Here is a 20,911-nt window from a genome sequence, read left to right as displayed (position 1 = left end):
TAAAATGTGAAAACAGAAAGTCTGTTGTATTTGTATTTGAAGGCTCTGCTCATTCCAGTGTGAGAAGATAGGAGTTTCACCTGTGGCAGCTTCAAAGAGCCCCTGCTGTCAGATATAGCCTGGCCTGGGATCAGGGCCGGATTAAGGGAATGGAGGCCCCTGGGCTAAGGGCGCCTCCATTCCCCCGCGAGGCCCCCATTGTGAGCCGCCCGCCGCCCCCATCCCCCGTGAGGGCCCCCCCAAAGCGCTTACCTGTCAGTCCAGTCCTCTGTCCCCGGCGCGCTGTATGCTCCTTACTGAGGAGATCTCGCAAGAGTTCACTCGCGAGATCTCCTCAGTAAGCAGAGTACTGAGCGCCGGGAACGGAGGACTGGACTGACAGTGTTCAGCAGCATTGATCGGGCTGGGGGCGCCTCCGCCCCCGGACCGATCAATAATGCTGCTGCGGACCTTGAAGGGCCCTCTGGATGCCCGAGGCCCCTGGGCTATAGCCCAGTTAGACCTCGGGTTAATCCTGCCCTGCCTGGGATGGAGTTTTGACACCTGAATAGACTTTTAGGAACCGCTCAGCATGGTGTCTGGCTCAAAGAGCCCATGTGCTTACTTAGCTATGTGTGATATAGACAAAAAATAATTCAGTTTCACAATATGCCACTTAAAATCTATAAAAGTAGTGATCAACCACATATTCCTCAATAGCATGATGAAAGGCAGCTCATATGTCAAATTAAGAATTCTGCCCCACATAGAAGTTAAGGAAATGAGTGTAAGCTCTATGAATACACTGTATTTAGTCAGTTTGCTATCAAAAGATGGAAATGTGTAGCAAAAAAATGTTTTTATTATTAATTGCAGTGCCAGAAAAATCTATGTGATGTTAAATACTTTTGTATCAAAAAAGACATAAGTATTATAGGAGTGATACCTTTATTGGCTAACCGAAAAAAATGATTATATTTGCTAGCTTTCAGCTTTTGCTAGCACAGAGGCCCCTTCATCAGGCAAGTTTACAAATGAATGACTGAGGAAAAGACACAACATTTAAGAGCTGTTACATAAAAAAATGTGTACAGGTGGGGAATACGTCAATAGGATAAGCTAAAGTAATAAAATGAAGGCTTACGTTACGGATGTAAAAGTAAAAGTCCTAGGAGTTACTATGCTGTGTGGTGTGAAGTGTGTCCATGTAGTGGGTCATAAATCCAGGTGTTATATTGAGTCCTTGAGTTAATGACTGGAATGTTCTTATCAGTTTGAATTCCCATATTTTTCTCTGTCATACTGAGTCCTGGTCCAGAGAAGTGTTTACCCACGAGGGTGTACAGAGACTTTTTAATTGTGTGTCTGTGTAGATTCATCCTGGATGGCAGTTTCTGCTTGGTCTCTCCAATGTATATTGCCTCAGGGCACCTTGTACACTGTATCATGTACACCACATTGTAGGATGTACATGAGAATGTGTTAGTTATTTTATAGTCCCGTTGTTGTTGGGTATGTGGACTGTCCTTGTTGGTAGGACATGGGTGCATGTTTTGCATTTTTTGTTTTTGCAAAAATAAAAAATGTGTTGGGAAAGGGACTAGCGAAATCTGTAGTCTTAGAGGAAGAGGTTAGTGTGAGATTTGGGCTGGAATCCTGTGTGTTCCCTTACATTAAGCTTCCAAGTCACGAGTGAGCAGAGGGCAGGTTGTGATCGACAAAAGGGGTTCAGGAGCGGCTTCCTGACTAAAAGGAAGTGATATATTGTATGACTGTTGTAGTATATGGCAAAATATCTAATCAGATAGTAGCTAGAGGGACTTATCCCTGGCAGATAGCAACACCGTTTTAATTCATAATATGTCATGTTTAAAGAGGCCCAGGCATGTCCCATTTTGACCATGCCCCCAACACTGTGGCCATGCCCCCTTTGGCAGCGCTGCCACTCTGGGGCGACACATAGCCCCTTCCCTGCTAGTCTATGGTGGAGAGAGGGCCCAAAAACATACTGTATTGGGCCTCAAATTCCTCTTGATGGACCTGCATGTAAGGTCTCAACGCTGATACTGGCATTCATTTACAGTTACTGCATGAGGTCTCTCCTTCTAAGAATAGAACAAAGCAGTACCAAAGTTGAGAGACAGCAGTCCCTGTTGTTTGTCAGTAACTAGGGGCCTGATTCATTAAGGATCTTAACTTAGGAAACTTCTTATTTCAGTCTCCTGGACAAAACCATGTTACAATGCAAGGGGTGTAAATTAGTATTCTGTTTTGCACATAAGTTAAATACTGTCTGTTTTTTCATGTAGCACACAAATATCAACTTTAAATTTCAGTGTACAATTAAGCTTTCAAGTATTTGTGTGCTACATGAAAAAACAGTCAGTATTTAGCTTATGTGCAAAACAGAATACTAATTTGCACCCCTTGCATTGTAACATGGTTTTGTCCAGGAGACTGAAATAAGAAGTTTCTTAAGTTAAGATCCTTAATGATTCAGGCCCCAGATCCCTACTCAAAACCAAAAATGTGCAATTCTGGGGAAGGGAGAGAAAAAAATAAATATTTTAAAATGCGAAAGACCTTTAAGGTTTATTATTTATAGCCCTATATATTTTTGCTTCATGACATTTTTACATATAATTAGCTTACCAGTGTCTGGAGAATTCTGAAGAACATTACCCTGTGACTTTCCAGAACACATTTTATTACTCATTTAGAACATACTTAGTAAGGTGCAGTATCCAAATCTAGATCTACCTTCTTCATTAGTGAACATCTGCATTTTATACTGTAATTAACTACACACCAGCAAATTAAATTCTTACAGGGAATTTCAGCAGTTCACCACAACCAACCAATAATTCAGTATTTGTATTTGAAGTGGTGAAATACCTGTCAGGATCTGCCCGCAGCCCTCTGCAATGCATGCTGCTTTGTTTGGCAGCTCCTGCCTTCTGGACTTTGGACTTTATTGTTGTGTGCATTGTATATATTATGGCAATACCTTTATTCTCCAGATGTGCTGCTATTGTGATTTTACTTTGTTAGTACTAGGGGTTAACCTGTCTCACTATCATCTCTAGCACCGCGGTGTTCCCTACTTATAATTGCCTCTTTCTCTCTCCTGTGCTTATCATAGTTGTTTTGCTGCCTTCCCCTTCTCCTGATTCTCCTGTGTCTTTAGACTTCACAATTCTACTCCGAATCCCTCTTCATCTCACCATTCCTCCTATATCCGCAATACTCCTTGCCAGGGGCAGACTGAGCTGGGGGACAAGGGAGCATCCGCCCCCCAGGCTAGTTCCATAGTGGGCTACCTTGGACTGTGTCACTGGGCCACCTGCATTGTTTTTCCTTTAAAATTTTTATAATAGGCTGCTGAGTCGAGTCTTGCCTAAAATTTGCTATCCCTCCCCTGCTCCTTGCAAACCAGTATCCAGTCATCTCTAATATTCCTGTACAGTTTCAGCATTATTTGGTTCGCACCATTTATCTGCATTTTGAGCAGTAAACACCTATATATACCTTTATCTCATCCTGGGCTCCATAGCAGTTACTTACTTTGAAGCGTGACTGTAAGACCAGTCAAAATGACAGCTTTGGAGCCATGTGAAGATCCTGTTTCAGAATTTCTCCTGAGTCTCTTTGCAATTGTTTTCATTTGTTTCCTCTTGCAACATGTCTGCCTCACTAACTACTGAACTACCATTGCTACAGACTCGACAAGCAGACATAATTTTACTACGATCTCAGCTGGCGTTTTCTGGACCCACTAAGGTGACTGTTAGATTTTGCTTCACACAATTCAAATACTTTCTCCGCAGCTGTGTCTATGCAAACCGCACCTCTTAATAGTGCTTTTACTAATTTGCAGTTTACCAAGAACTACGGAGTAACAAACTTCAGGTTCACAGGTGGTCCACACCTCTGCCTGACTGAAGAGCAGCAGCGCAGAAAAACTTACAAATTATGTCTTTAGACTGTCCTCTCCTCAGACCAGGACAGCCTACAGAACCGTCTTCTGTTTTTTCCCCTCCGCATTTTGGATTTGTTTGCGTTTCACTTCCCAATTCGACATTTCAGCCTGTTCTACTCCCTGGGATGAGGCCCAATCTGCCAACCACAGTTACCTGTCTCGAAATGCCAGTTCCTGCCGCCAGCCCTGAGATGCAAGTTCCTGCTGCCTGCCCTGAGGTGCCAGTTCCAGCTACCTGTCCTGAGGCGCCAGTTTTGGCCACCAGTCCAGAGATGCTAGTCCCAGCTCCCTGTCTCGAGATGCCTGTTTTGGTCGCCAGTCCAGAGGTGTCAGTTCCTGCTGCCTGTCTCGAGATGCCAGTTTATACCGCCAGTCCACAGCTGCCAGTTTCAGCCACTTGTCTTAAGGTGCCAGTTTCGTCCACTTGTCCCAAGGTGCCAGTTCCTGTTGCATGTCCAAAGGTGCCAGTCTCTGCCTCCAGCTCCAAGGTACCAGTCTCTGCCCCCTGTTCCGAGGTGCAATCCAGTTCCAAGGTGCCGGTCTCTATCTCCAGTTCTGAGTCTCCCGGCCCTGCCCCCAGTTTGCAGGTGCCATCCAGTTTGGAGGTTCCAGCCTCTGCCTCCTGTTCCAAGGTGCCAGTTTCTGCCTCCTGTTCCGAGGTCTTAGCCTCTGCGGTGCCATCCTCTACCCCCAGCTTGAGGTACCATCTTCTGTCTCCAGCTCTGAAGTGCCATCCTCTGCCTCCAGTCCTGCCACTGTGTCCAGTCCTGAGTCTCCTGCCACTGTGCCCGGTCCTGAGTCTCCTGCCACTGTGCCTGATCCTGAGTCTCCTGTCACTGTGTCCGGTCCTGAGTCTCCTGCCACTGGTTCCGAGTATCCAGCCGCTGTCTCCAGTTCCGAGTCGCCAGCCGCTTGTTCCAGTTCCGAATCTCCACCTGCTGCCTCCAGTTCCGAGTCACCAGCTGCTGCCTTCGTTCCTGAGCTGCAGCCTGCTTCAGAGAGGGTGCTGCCCCTACAGCTTGCTCCAGAGAGGGCGCTGTCCCTACAGCCGGCTCCTGAGACGTTTCCTGTCAGCATGATACAGCCGGAGTTGGCACTTCATTCGGTCCAGCCTGAGTTGACACTTAATTCAGTCCAGCCAAAGCTGCTACTTACTTTGAAGCATGACACCCCCGCTCTGTTAATGGTAGATTAAACCCAACTGTCTACCCAAGTTTAGTGCTATCTCATTTACAATCCATGAAGATAAGAAAAGCTAAACCCACTTCTGCAATGTGTCCTTTGACTGGGGTTCTCTTGTGGATCTCCCCTTCTGAGATAGAGACATATTAATACCATAATCTGCAGGTTTTGTCCTGCAAAAAACTTTGGATCGGTGTGGAAGTGACCCTACAATATCCTAAAACAATTGATTTATTTCATTTTTCTTACCACGCCATACTAACTCAGCTCTACCTAAAGCACAAGGAGGTCATATTCCCTCAATATTATATATTCATCTAAGTAGGAGCACCTTTCTACACTATTACAGTAGCTAAGACCTAATCAAATCTTTTCTAACTATTCAAATGTCTATCTGTAAAATAGTATCATACATCAGCTGAGTTAGAGAAATATATTTATTAGAGATGAGTGGTTTGAATTTTGTGAAATACGACAAGATCCGATGTTGGGGATCCAAGTGAAACCTAATCGCAGCTTGATTTTTGCGTGTCAAATTCGGATCTCAAAATGCGGCAAAATTAGATTTCCGGTAAATTGTTTTTGCAAAGAAGTTTTGGGTTGCCATCTTCTGTATATATAGTCCTTCTATGTTTTCACTCATTTGTAGTGAAAGTAATCTTCTGTCGGGCAATGATAACTGAAAGTTTTTTTAATAAATTGGGTGTTTGTATGTTAGATTGAACAGCAGTTGCACACCCCAACAAAAAGGCTATATAATATTGTATTCTAATATTTTCTATTTTTCAATATTTGTCTGTTTTGAAAGAATCATTCAGTAAAATTAATATTTAAAAAAGGGTGTTTTTGTGTGAGCGACAGCACTAACTGCATACCCCAAAAAATGCTATATATTTCTAATCTTTTCTATATGTTAAATATTTATCCATTTTGAAAGGGTCATTCAGTGAAATCTATATTTAAAAAAGGGTGTTTGTGTGTGAGGGAGAGTACTAACTGCACCCCACCCATTTTGAAAGGGTCATTAAGTGAGAACTATATTTAAATAAATGTGTTCATGTGTGAGGGTCAGTAGGCAGCTGCACACCCCAATAATCCTGTACATTCTACTCTTTTCTATATCTTAAATACTTGCCCATTATGAAAGGGTCATTCAGTGAAATCTATATTTAAAAAAGAGTGTGTGTGAGTACATTGCAGCTGCTGCTGCAAAAAAAATGTCATCTGCCATGCCACCAACTGGTGGCATGGCAGGTGCAAGAGATAATAATGTTGAAGCGTTAGGCACACACTATATTTGGAACATTACACAGCATGCATTATGGCAGTAACAATCAGATGTCATTAGATGGACAGAGGCATCAGTATATGTTTAGACAAGTAAATACCCAATTGTAAAGAGGTACCTAATTTGCTGTCGCTATATAAATAAATGAAGATGCTGAAAGATGAAGGTGGCCTGCGCACATACTAAAAAATTTCAAAGACTATGCGCACAATCTTTTTTACTTATATGCTCTGTGCCATAATGCTGCCCTTCTGAATCAAACAAGAAGAATCGTATATATTTATGGGTAGGGAGGACTGCAAAATCATTCCTTCAGTGGAAACGTTATTCAACCCCAGGGTAAAGGGGACTGCCCAAGACTAGTTGCAGTGGTGGTCCACAAGACCCATGTATATAAATATGAAATGTATATAAATAATATTTATATGTTCTATTAGTGACATGTAAGAAATATATAAAACAGACAGTTCAGATAGGCCAATTATTGCCCTTCCCACAAATGTAAGTATCTATAATATTCACATTGATGCAGATTTTGTTGCCCAAGATATGTCTTGACAATGTAATTGAAAGTCCACATTTTGAGAAATTAACAGAACAGATTTTGGCACTGGCAAAGAATATATGTAGAGATGGAAATATGATGGCTGCTGATTTATGCTATGTGATGGAGTTAGAGAACCATCTAGAGAACCAGTCCACTAGGGGATCTTTGTCCAACCCCGGGGTAAAGGGTACTGGCCAAGACATGTAGCAGAGTAGTCCCCATGAAGGGGTGTATTCACTTGTGCACCAAATTTTGAACCGGCCAGTCGTATGTGACGAGCCAACATGACAGCTTGAGTGTATCCACACTGTGGCCGTGTACCAGCCATTGCCCTGGCAGCTGGGATGCCTCTCACACTGCCACTGCGTCTTGGCTAGTAACAGGCAGCTGGGGCGCGCAGCTGTAATTAAATTAACAGGCAGAGGTCATTGGATGGACAGTGGTATTAATGAATAGAATTAGACATTTTTAAAAGTAAATAGATGAAGGTGGCCTGCTGCCATATTACAAAAATTAAAAGATTACACACAATACATTTTAAATGTTACATGGCATCCATCATAGAGAGTGAAGTTACAGTGACTGACAGATTGGCAGACTCACACAAATCTGCATAGGCACATATGCTTTGAACTCACTTGCTGGGTATGCACATAGTGATTTAATGCAAGATATGCTATGCAAACTGGTGTAGTACTCAATCTTTACATCTCCCTATGCTGAGGTATTGTGACACAGGCACTGTTGCCTTGAGCATAGGAATCCTGAATCTATACAGAAGCAAAAACAAGCACAGCACGCCAGTGATTCATCATCATCATCATCAACATTTACTTATATAGCGCCAGCAAATTCCAGAGTATTTCACAATTGTGAACAAACAGTAATAATACAATACTGGGTAATACAGACAGAGGGAGTTAAGAGGGCCCTGCTCGCAAGCTTGCAATCTATGGATGCAGTCAAATATTGAAATGATACAGCTGCATAACAGGTAATATAAAAAGGAAACATTTTCCAAAAACCTCTAAACAGTCACTGGAAATGATTCATACAGATTTGGGTTGGCTATTAAAAACTTAGATCCCAGGAAAGAATAGGCAATTTATCACATTCATTGATGATTTCTTAAAGTACACTTTTCCTTACCTGCTACACTGCAAGGGTGAATGCCAGAGAATCCTAAAGAACATCTTGAGCAATAATAAGCAATAAGCAATATATTTGTCAGGATTCCAAAATAAAAACCCATGAAGATAATTCTGAAAAAAATGTATTGTATTCCAGGCCACTGTTCCATATTATCTAGAAAAAAACAGTATTGCAGAAAGCATGAATCATATTTTACTTTCTGTTAACATAGAAGAAGAGCTATCTTTAATGCAGATATGCCAACCACATACTGAGAGCAGTTAAGTCAGTTTGCTATCTTAAAACCGTTTACTTTACAAAAGCTATTGATAAAACTCCATGTGAAATGTGGAATTAAAGGAAACTGACTTTCACATGAAAACATTGAGAAGCATAGCCTATGTCAGGGGTGTCAAACTCGATGGCCTGCTTGCTGCATGTGGCCCACATCCCTAATTTAACAGACCCATCAGTGCCTCGGCCCAAAAATAAAAAAGAATAAAATAAAATACTTGCCTAACGCAGTGACATCCAGCACCCTCATCCTTTTGCACTGAATGTTGGCAGTGACATCATCACGCACGACATTTTCAGTGAGAAGTGCACTGACAGACAAGTCAGAAGTGAAAGACAGAAGAGAAGAAATCAGAAGAAAGAAAGCAATAGAAAGGTAAGTGAAGGTGAGGAAAAGCAGCATGGAGGACACAGTGTGAATCGGGAGACAAGTGAAGGGGAGCAAAAACATCATGACGGAGGTGACAGTGTGAAACGGAAGACAGATGAGGGGTAGCAAAAGCATCATGACTGAGGACACAGTGTGAAACGGGAGACAGATGAACGGTAACAAAAGCAGCATAATGGAGGCACAGTATGAAATGGGAGACAGATGAAGGGGAGAAAATGCAGCATGGAGGGCACAGTGTGAAACAGGAGAAACGGATGAAGAGGAGCAAAAGCAGCATGAAGGGCACAATGTGAAATAGGGGAGACTGGTGAAGGGAATAAAACACAGCAAGTAGGGCACAGTGTGAAACAGGGAATTGGGCAAAACAATCAAAATCTAAGATTGTGTGAACTACAAGTAAAAGAAAAAGTCTCATAGGCAATTTTGCCACCCCCTTTCATCACACTGTGCCCCCTTCAACATCACACTGTGCCCCCTTCATCATCACACTGTGCCCTTCATGCTGCTTTTGCTGCAGAATTGGTGGCACTATATAAAGAGAGGTTGATTATCTAATATTTTAAAATGAATTTCAGTTTATGTCTCTCCCTGACACAATTTTATACTTCCAAAATCTTGCGCCCAAAGAAATCTTGTGCCCTAGGCTGCAGCCTAGTCAGAATACTTAATTATCAGGCCCTGTATATTCCTAAAGAAAAGTTTACAAAGTGGAAAGTTTGTGCAAAGAAGGATATTCTTTAATACTACAACAAATCGTTAAAAGAAAACAATATTCTACACCAATACACTATTAAGGTAACATTCAGCAGGAGTATGATGATTGCTGAAAGCTCTGTTTTGACCATTTGCAAAGTTTCAGTTTTGGACCCTGATTTGTGCTAGTTTGACTAGTTTTCTACTGAGGCATATAGGTTTATGGAGCATGATGGCCACCGTTGTGGAGAAACAGCAGTTTGGACAGGAATTGTGGGGAGTTCGGAAAAAAGATATCTTTCCTAGTGAAGTACAGTGCAGGCACAGTGATGAGCAGTGCAAGGTTTCATTTTGCAGTACATGCATATTGCAATGAGATATAAGGGTGTAGATGGTGCATATTTAATGGAGTGGAACCAGAAAAGCATTGTATGATTTTATAAATATCATAACTTTGTTTTTCAATGGATATATGTGATCCTGATACCATTTGCAACCACATACTTATGTGAGATGGAATTTTCACCATTTATACAAATAAAAAAATACATTTGTACCTGAACATTGGACGTGCATTCCTACCTGAACACAGATTTTTAGTTAAAAATAGAAAAGTTTGCTGTATTGATATGGATAGTAAGAGGTTGGATTTTGATGTGACATTTCGGGCCTGATTCATCTTCACACATAAGTCTTGTTGCATGCCATGTCTGCATGAAATTGCTCTGTACATGCTCTGAAACAGACCTTACACAGGGAAACACAACTGCATCCAAATACAATTCATGTCCAAACGTAAGTGACACTTCCGACTACCTATGACTTAAAGGGCGGGATGGAGGCATATGCAGTGTACAGTAAGGGCGTGCCAAGGTCATGCGCACGTACATTCATTCGCTTCAAGCTCTGGGGATCTCTGATGTATGTGATATTTAGCCATATCACTTGCACCAGTTACAGGGCAGGGGTAAGTACTGATAGCGATGAGTATGCAAGCAAGAGAAACTATAAAAATGCATTTTATGCATAGTACACATTAAGAACAACCTGATTTATGTATTTTGTGTTAAATCAAAACAAATAAATAAAAAAACTTGTTTTTTTAACATGTATTTTTAGTAATGATTAGTATTAAGAGTGGTTAATTTATTTACTAGAATTTTTTGTTGGAATGCGGTCATATGGAATTTTAATGGAAACATTTATTGAGATCCACTTGGATTTGAATAGGGGCATGCAAGCATTTGTGCATGCAAGTTACGTGCATTTGAATCAGGCCCTTCATGTTTTTCAAAGTGTGCCTCTAACATACTTAGCTGCATATACAAGTAAAATTATAACATTATGTTATTTAGCAAAAATAGTTAAAATATAATCACCACAAAAAACTTAAGTAACGAAACATACTAATAATTCTCTACAGAGTGGTACTGACATCTCTCTGCTTTTCATACAAATACAACAGAGAGATAGTTTAACGGGTGACAGGCACTTGACCCATTTGTCGTCCCAAATTGCTTACAGTCCTACAGTTCAATGTAGCCGCAGTCCAGCTAAATGTATCAAAGCAAGTTTTTTTCAGCGATTGTCGATCGCCGGCAATTTTTTTGTGTGCAAAGCCACCATATGTATTAACCTGAGATTTTGTGAATCCGAAATCCAATCTCTGGTGAGTTGTGTCAATTTTAAAACACCTATCCCGCCGTCAGTTTAGTCATGCACTTGTGCCCATGTGCATGCTGCCACATGAAACATTAGGTGTTGCCACATCAGAAAAAAATATTATTGCCCCACTGGTAATGACATAGTATGCCACAATAATACAATTATATATATATATATATATATATATATATATATATATATATATATATATAAATGAAATTTGGCCCAATAATTTATTCCTAAAATAATTTGGACCCCATAATATAATTAATAATAATTTTGCTCTTCTAAGTTAGAAGTCATGATTACCCTCATAATTGAAACTTGTATTGTGCCTCCTGTTATGCTAACATTGGCCATCAGTGGAAAGCTGATATGTTTCCCACTTAATACAGATGTTACTGCCCCACACAACATTACTTTCACTTGAAAAGCTTCACATTTTAAAAGAAGTAAAATTAATTGTTATTTGGGTTCTGAAATGTCACTGGATCGCTGTGGAGGGCAGTACTTATAGTATCCAAGGCTCGCTAGATCCAATATTTGACGACGTAACAATGGCGTTTTGCCTTGTTTTCAATTCGGAGGGTGCGCTCGGCTCGGTATTCGTATCTGTTCGGTTCTCAGGGAACCGAGCCTGAGCATCTCTAGACAAAACCATCTAAACACTGGTAAATAGCAGGTAATAGTTGTTGCACATACAAAACATTTAAATAAATATTACACTTACAGGATCACATCATGCAGAGATCTTCAGTCTATTACAGCAAATAAAACATGATACTTTATTTGCTCAAGTCAATTTATTATTATAATAACCAAGGTAATACATGAACATTAGTCGTTTATTGGAAATGAAGATATAGAATTGTGTTCTTAGGTATAGTTCCTCTTTAAATTATTTTCTGTTGCCAAATGTTATAACTATATGTTTATTTTTGGGGCTTAAAGCCCAAACATACACAGTTGCTAAAATAATATCAAGCATACATAGAGGTATACGCTTTTTTATTTCATACCCTTTGCTTTTTTTTAAGTAGTCAACCTCTAGGGCCAAAATTTTCAGTTGAGGCTGATGAAATCTGAATGATATTTTAATGGTGAGTCATAAATATGTGGTATATTACAGCAAAAACAATATACAATTAAGATAAAAACATTGCTGACAAAAATCACCAAACACATTTGTACGCAGTTAACATACAATAAGAAATGGCAATGAACAATAGTTTTATAAAGTCATGAAACCAGATATTACAGTGAGAAGGTTGTTGGAATCATGTTTTAAAGTCTATTGGTTCATGGTCAGTACAAATTCTTTTTCCCTTGTTTTAATTGTGGTTTCTCTGCCTTTGCTCAGAAACTACAATTCAACAAGTAAACGTGTGTATGACACAAATGCGAGTCGAAAGGATGAAATAGCCAATGCCCAAATGTGGTTCGTCAAGTTTTAAAGATTCCCTAAGAAAATGTATTTTAAATTATCTCAGAAACAGGATCTTTTGTTTTGTAGTGTGTTTTGGTCACAATTACTATGTGAAATCATCTATAACAACATTATAGGGATTCACTATAACAAAGCAGTAATAATTTACAATCTCTGCAAGAGTTAGCCAGCTTTTTAACATATTTCATGGCATATCATGGATAATTCCATTGATGAGCATATACTAACCTGATTGCCAGAGCAGAATTATAGGCAGGGGAACATGGGTACTAGCCACAGGTGCTGTAATACAGCAGCTCAGAATCACTGGGAAAGACTGTGCACGGAAAGCCCCAAGAAATCTTAATGAGGCCTTCCTGATGGCATCACGACAAATTTTTTCCTTCTCATGTCCTTGCTTTCTGCTGAAAAGTGAAAGAATATCTGGTAAGTGGCACTGCTAGCAATTCTAGCATGCAGAAATAGTGCAGAACTGAAGGTAGTTGTGGTTAACCTCATACTATCTCTTTTTGGCGAGTGTTATGAACAAAGTGTTGAAGGCAGAGTGGAAGCACTCCCTACCTCATGTGAGTATTGTGTACCTGTTAGGTCAGTGATAGGTAACGTGAAGTATCTGGAGGGCCTCAGCCCTTCAGTCTTCAAAGGGGTCGCGTAGAGGAAGCAGGGAGAGCACAATGCACTCCCTACTCCTCCAGGTACACCGTGAGAACTCTCTGCACTGTGCAAAGAAAGGTACATGACACGGAAGTCGACTGCCTCCATTCTGATAAGCTGACTATTGTCCACAACCGTGCTAAATACATCTTCTAAGGTCGAAGTAGGTGCTCTTCTTGCAGCATTGGTCAGTGATTGATTGTACACTGTGTGACAGCAAAATGGGATGGGACTTGGAACCAGACAAGTTGGTGACCAAGTTCCTCTACACCAATTTAGAAAGGTGTCATGAAGTGGTTAGTAAGCAAGCAATTGTTTCTGGAGCTATACATCTGACGCGGGTGTTGCTTTATCAAGAGGAAACAGTTGTGTATACAGAAGACCTATAAATGCATTTGTTAGAGGTCAATGCTCTTCTTTCTCTTCCCCAGAGAAAGGCGAAAGTGAATACAAAACCAAGAATTTGGCTAATATTGCTTCTGGCACTGTCTTTCAAAGCTTCTGATACATTTGGTGCATCCATTTCTTCCTCACAAGGTAGATAATGTCACAGGGCAACGTAGAGTGCAAGTAAATCTCTGGTACTCCACTAAACAATACATAATTGTATTGTATTGAATTGACAGTATGTTTATGTATAGCATGGTGTGTGATGCACTGGTGTTGTCAAAAGCCTAGTCAGTCCGATGGAAGTGCACATTGTATCTGAGTATCCTATGGACTTCTTATGTTTGGATTTAACTCTTCTGGAGATGTGTACCATAATAGGTAGGGCCCTTCTTTGTAAATATCTGGTTCTAATGGTCCACCACAATCTTCAGCCTATTTTGTCCCATTTTGATCTGGTCTATATTCAGTAATGCTAACTATGCATAGTATACCTTACCTCTGGTTAGATTCCTTACAGCACTTCTGAATGCCAGTGCTCACTAGCTTGAGTGCTTATGATAATAATGTAATGAGAACTTGTGTAATAGTACCTGGTGGCCGACAATTTTTAGTGAACCCCTCATACAATGGGCTGCAATTTGCAGAAGAACATATCAAGACTGCAATGTGGTTCTTCACTTGTGGTTTACATATCAGTGACTGACAAAAACAATCAGTACTAAACAGATTGCTTTTTACACTGGTGTATATAGAAAACAAATATTAAGTGTTTTGTTACAATTACCATATGATGTTTCAATATGCTAAGCTTACACTGCCAGTGCAAGGTGGAAATAGACACATATAGGCATTTACAGAGACGTATCCTAAGGCCGCACAGCATGACTTACAAATACGTCAAGGAGGGACAACTTGAAATAGAGCGATGATTCACAGGTAGGCACAAACCAAGTATTGCTGTAAAAACTTGCAACATTTTTATTTATTTTACTATGTTGCAATATTGTTCAAGTTTAATATACTCATTGAGCATGAATAAAATGAAAATAAACAAATATTAGCGATAGGTTTCTTTCTGCTAACAATATAAGGAAACACAAACACATTTGTAACACAATGCTATTAAGTTGATAATCAGCAGTTACATATCCAACAGCATCCCCTTGTTTTCTTTGGCTTGTCCAATAACACAAATACTTTCTCTACATTTTGCTTACGGCACACTGCCAAAACATTTGGACAACACATTGGTTTAGGATTTTCACACTAGGCAATGCCAAAACTCAGAGGTACGGGTACTTTGTAATTGAAAACTCCCCCTTCTGTGATGTTTTTCATTATAGACAAGAAAATCAGGAAACAAAGATAAGACAAGTAAAATAGTAAACCAGTTTTGAAATGTAATTTTGCTATTACAATCCTATGTTATGTTGCAAACCAAGGACTTGTTAAATCTTATTAAATAGCAAAACAGAAAATGTCATATATATAAAAGTGGTAAAACTGCAAGAGCTCTAAAATGGGTACTGGTGGTCATGAATGTATTTAACCTAGAGATGTTCTCTCACCTTGTGTTTTGGATATGGTTTTGGATCTGGATTAAGTTTGTGTTTTGATTTTGGCAAAACCGCCCTCGCGCATTTTCATTTTCGTTTTGGATCTGTATTTTGTTTTACAAAAAGTGCTAACATATGCTAAAATCACATAATTTTGCTCTTTTTTTTTGCTGCTACATTATTATTAACCTCAATAACACTGATTTCCAGTCATTTCCAGTCAATTTTTACCTTTTCACAGGTCAAAATATTATTTTCATATGCTTTTGGACAAAGACTGCAGCGACCTGGCTGGATGCTAAGCGACATAGCAACAACACAAACACACGACAGTTCATAGAACATCTAGGAAGGTTTGGTACGTTTTCCCGCCTACAATAAGAACGATGGCAGGTATGCCTACAAAACAATTATGATGGTGACAAGTCAAATATTATAGAACACAGACTTACCAGAACACAGGCACACAGTATATCCGGCAAGCTTCATATTCAGTACGACGAAGGATAATGACGTCTGTCTTATTGCAGTCACTTAACAGCCTGACACTGACATATAGGGAGTGGTGGGAGTCCCAGTCAGAGAGAGGAATAATAAATGAAGAGGAGGCTGAAGAATAAAACATGACCAAGAGAGCTAAGGACATGCACACTTTAACAATCCAAGCACTTCAGCGACAAGGAGCGCCACTTTTGTGGCTGTAGTGCTTGGTTTGATTGGGCCCCCACAAAACAAGCTAACAATGGGCTTAAGGCACCTACACTAACAGTGCTGTTAATGAACTCTACTGTGGCAACATGTTGCTGTCATCATCCTCAGCCTCATCCTCACCCTCATCAGTGTATACATCATCCTCACACATGATTAATTCATCCCCGCTGGAATCTACCATTATAGAAGTCTCTGTACTTTAATGTAATTGGCGGTAAAGGCCTTCCTTGTGGAAATTATAGTTTATTTTTATGAACATCATCTTTGCCACATTTTGAGGAAGCAGCCTCCTACGCCGATCACTGACAAGTTTCCCGGCTCTGCTGAAAACTCTTTCTGAGTACACACTGGAGGGTGGGCAACTTAGGTAGTGCAAGGCGAATTGGTACATGGATATCCAAATTCACTTTTTTTCCTCCTAGTATGTAAAGGGACTATCTGATGTGTCTATTTCTATGCTGTCTAATAGAATCCTCCACCATCTTTTGGTTGTTGATAGTAGGATCAGGTATAGTTACGGCAGAAGTGTCACGGTTTTTGGTCAATTCTTTTAGACCAGACAAGGTGTGAAAATGTTGTGCTGCGTCATCTGCGTCATCCCTGGGTCTCTTGGGAAAGCTAAGATTTTTCCTAGCAGCGTTAGTGAGAAACTGAAGGAGGAGATTCTGTCATGTCACGTAACACTTGAGCTGTCATCTTGCTCACCAGGAGCTCCTAGCATCTGTTGAGATCTTGGCCAGTTGGAAACAAAGAGAAGACATAGCTCTTAAACGTAGGATCAAGCACAGTCGCTAAAATGTGTTTATTCAATTTCAAGATTTTGAAAAATCTGGGATCCTGGCAAAGCGAATAACTTGATCTACAAGTCCGACATACTTATCGCAATTGCTTTGTTTCAGCTCCTCCTGCAGTTTCTCAAGCTGCTTTACCAAAAGTCTAATTAGGGGAATCACTTGGCTCTAGATAACAGTGTCTGAACTCACTTCACAGGTGACTACTTCGAATGGTTTCTGCACCTTGCACAACACGGAAAGAATTCTCCACTGTGCTTGAGTAAAATACATTTCCCCGCCTTTTCCAATGTCATGGCTTTTGGAGTAAGCATGGATGGCTTTTTGCTGTTGCTCGTTCCTCCATCCGCAGAAGCATATACAGGGTGGAATTCCACCTTATTACCACCTCTTGCTTCAGTTGGTGGCAGGGAAAATTAAATTGTTCTTACATGCTGTTGCCAAATGCCGGAAATGTTCAGATATTTTACGGGGCACAGACAGCATCTCCTGCAGGTCACTGTCATTTATCAAAAAGATCTGCACCACTAAGTTTATTGTGTGAGCAAAACAGGGAATGTGATGGAATTCACCCAGCTGTAATGCTCTCATAATATTGGTGGCATTATAAGAAATGACTTATCCTGAGGAGAGTCCAAACGGGATAAGCCATGTTGCAATGACATCCCTTAGTTTTTGGAACAGATTGTCAGCTGTACAACTCTTAGTGAAGTTGGTGATACACAGAGCAGCCTGCCTCAGAAAAATCTGATGTAGTTGGGTACATGCTGCTGTTGTTCCTGCTGGTGAAGGCGAATCACAAACCCAGCGGGCTGTCACAGTCATATAATCTTTTGATTGTCCAGTTCTGCTTGTCCACATATCTGTGGTTAAGTGTACAGTGGAGTTTGTAGTACAATAATTACATTTTTACGAACCTTCTTGTACAGGTGAGGAATAGCTTTTCTAGTAAAATGGTGTTGTGATGGAATTAAGAACACAAGACCTCAATTAACTGTCTAAAATCTGCTGCATTGATAGTGGATATTGGACGCAGATCTAATACTAGCATAGTCGTCATGGCGCCTGTGATCCACTTTACGACTGGGTGACAGCTTTCATACGTGCTTCCTCTTCAAAGAATTGTTTAGCAGTCAATTATTGTAAACTACTAGTAATCTTCTCCTTGGTCTGCTTCTGGGATGAAGATCCACCCCCAGCAGCAGCAGCGGGACTAACGCTCAAAAATTCTTCTGAGGAATTCTGGATAGGGGAGAAGTCATCTAGCCTTAGCAACTTGGACACGGGACTAACTCCGATCACTACTGAGGATATTGATAAGGAAGGTATTGTGGGTCTCCTTCTGCAGTAAATTAACCTAATTTTCATGTAGTAAACCTACCATTAGATAGTTGGCCTGATTGGCTGAGGATTCACTGAATTATATCCAGTTCTATAGCTTTTTTACATTTTAAAATACCACAAAAACAGAATTCAAGTACACATTTTTATTATCATACATACAAAATTGTGTTAGTGTATTTTATGTGCGGCCCAAACCAACTCGTCGTCTTCCAATGTGGCCCAGGGAAGCTAAAAGGTTGGACACCCCTGATTTAAGGGATGCATTAATCAATAATCAGAATGCGGCTATATATCAGACCAGCGTCGGACTGATACCAAAGAAATCCCAGGTGATGCCTGAAGGCCCCAACCTCTACGCATGAGTGGCGGACGTCAATGTGTGAGAGCCGGGTGTGTCGATTCTCTGCACATCGAGTGTTGCGGCCATCAATGATGTCACAACGCTGCTGGTGGGAGGAGGAGCTGCCACCCAGAGGTGCTGAAGAAGCATTGATCCGGGAGCCTGATAGGTCTATTGCAAAAACCCTAATACAAAACAGTAAAAAACATAAAAGAAGGACCACGCTGTGGAGAGTAATTTAAACAAAATTTATCAAATATACATAATAATAATGGAGAAAAAACTCCTCTTAATCAACTGAAATAAAGAATTGGGACCTGATTCATTAAGGATCTTAAATGAAGAGGATCCTTATTTCAGTCTCCTAGACAAAACCATGTTACAATGGAAAGAATGCAATTGAGTGTTCTGTTTTGCACATAAGTTAAATACTGACTGTTTTTTCATGTAACACACAAATACTTGATAGCTTATTTGTACACTGAAATTTAAAGTTGATATTTGTGTGCTACATGAAAAAACAGTCAGTATTTAACTTATGTGCAAAACAGAACACTCATTTGCACCCCTTCCATTGTAACATGGTTTGTCCAAGAGACTGAAATAAGGATCCTCTTCATTTAAGATCCTTATTGAATCAGGCCCTTGGTTCTTTAAAAACACACATTTATTAACATAAATAAATATAAAAAAATAAAAAATAATACAATATAACACAATATTCAATTTAAAAGAAATTGTTGGATGAAACTAGCTTCTTCATCAATAGTTCATATGATTTCAGAGAACCAATTGTGTCAACATCCACTTTCAAAAATCATAATCAGAAGTAATGTTCTTATATACCAATAACCACATGAAACCATAGTCATCAATAATGCCACAGTAAAGGGGAGTTCTGGTTCCCAATATTGGTACCTCAGCGGGCATAAGGAATCCTCACATTTCTCTCGCCTGAGAGAGTAATGAGAAACGGCTTTGTTCCGGCATAGGAAATAGCACACAAATAAAAGTCTCTTACCGGTACTGGCCAATTATCCACCCGGAGGGAATAGCAGTAGAGCCATTCACACATCTCCTCAAAAAAGATGCAAAGCAAACTCCAGCATATGTATCCTTATTGGCGCAGTATAATACCATTTTGTCTGCACCCCTAGAAAAGCCATAAAGAATCAGGAGTAGCGTTTGTGTGGAGAGTATTTCCAGACAACGAGAAAAAGAGCCATTGTAATTCACAGAAAAAAGAGAGTTCATCACTGAGCTTCGAATCAGCCTCAATTCGCCCAAAAATTATAATATAGTTATGTACCTATGACGTAAAAGTGCAGATTACAAAAATTTGTGCAATACTGATGAAACAGCAGCAGAGTGGAAGGTAATACATATACATGTCTATTTAGACATCCATACTTACATTACTTCTGCAAGCAACATTGTTCTTTGTTAATAAAACTGTTGTCTTTATACCGTTCAAAAAACTTAAAATAATCCTCCACCATTCTTTGGATGTTGATAGTTGATAGTAGGATCAGGTGGAGTTACAGCAGAGGTGTCACTAATTCTGGTCAATTATTTTACAGTAGACAAGAACAGATGTCAAAATGTTGTGCTGAGTCATCTGCACCGTAAATGGGTGTCTAAGATTTTTTGCAAAGCACACAACACTATATAGCACATGTTGGAAAACATTTGCACACAGCGGTAGCTGAAAGGAAAAGTGGTGCAAGATGGCATTGTCCTTGGGCCCTCCTACCCACCCTTATGTTGGATCTAAAAAGGACATGCACACTTTAACGAATCAAGCACTTCAGCAACAAGGAGTGCCACTATTGAGGCTGATGTGCTTGGTTTGTTTGGGTCCCCACAAAACAAGCTAAGAATGGGCTTAAGGCACCTAAGGTAATAGTGCTGTTAATGAACTCTACTATGGCAAGATGTTGTTGTTATCATCTTCAGCCTCATCCTCACCCTCATGAGTTTGTGCATCATCCTGACACATTATTAATTCATCACCGTTGGAATCCACCATTACAGAAATCTCAGTATGTTAATGTAATTGGCAGGAAAGGCCTTCTTCAATCGCTGCCAAGGTTCCCGGCTGTGCTGAAAACTCTTTCCAAGTACACACTGGAGGGAGGGCAGCTTAAGTAGTGCAAAGCGAGTTGGTACATGGGTATCCAGATTCAAATTTTTTCCTCCCAGTATGTAAAGGGACTGTCTGATGTGTATATTTCTCTGCTGTTATTAATATAATCCCCCACCATCTTTTGGATGTTGATTGTAGGATCAAGTGGATTTGCGACAGAGGTGTCACATTTTTTGGTTAATTCTTTTAGACCAGACCAGATGATAAAATGCTGTGCTGAGTTATCTGCATCATTCCCGGGTCTCTTGGGAAAGCTAAGTTTTTTTCCTAGCAGCAGCTGAGTGAGAAAATGAAGGAGGAGACGCCCTCTTGTCATGTAACACTTGAGCTGTCATCTTGCTCACCAGGAGCTCCTTGTATCTCTTCAGATCTGGGTCAGTTGG

Source organism: Mixophyes fleayi, chromosome 1 (genome assembly GCF_038048845.1).
Source record: "Mixophyes fleayi isolate aMixFle1 chromosome 1, aMixFle1.hap1, whole genome shotgun sequence".
In the NCBI taxonomy this organism is placed as follows: domain Eukaryota; kingdom Metazoa; phylum Chordata; class Amphibia; order Anura; family Limnodynastidae; genus Mixophyes; species Mixophyes fleayi.
Note: the sequence above shows the minus strand (reverse complement) of the source record.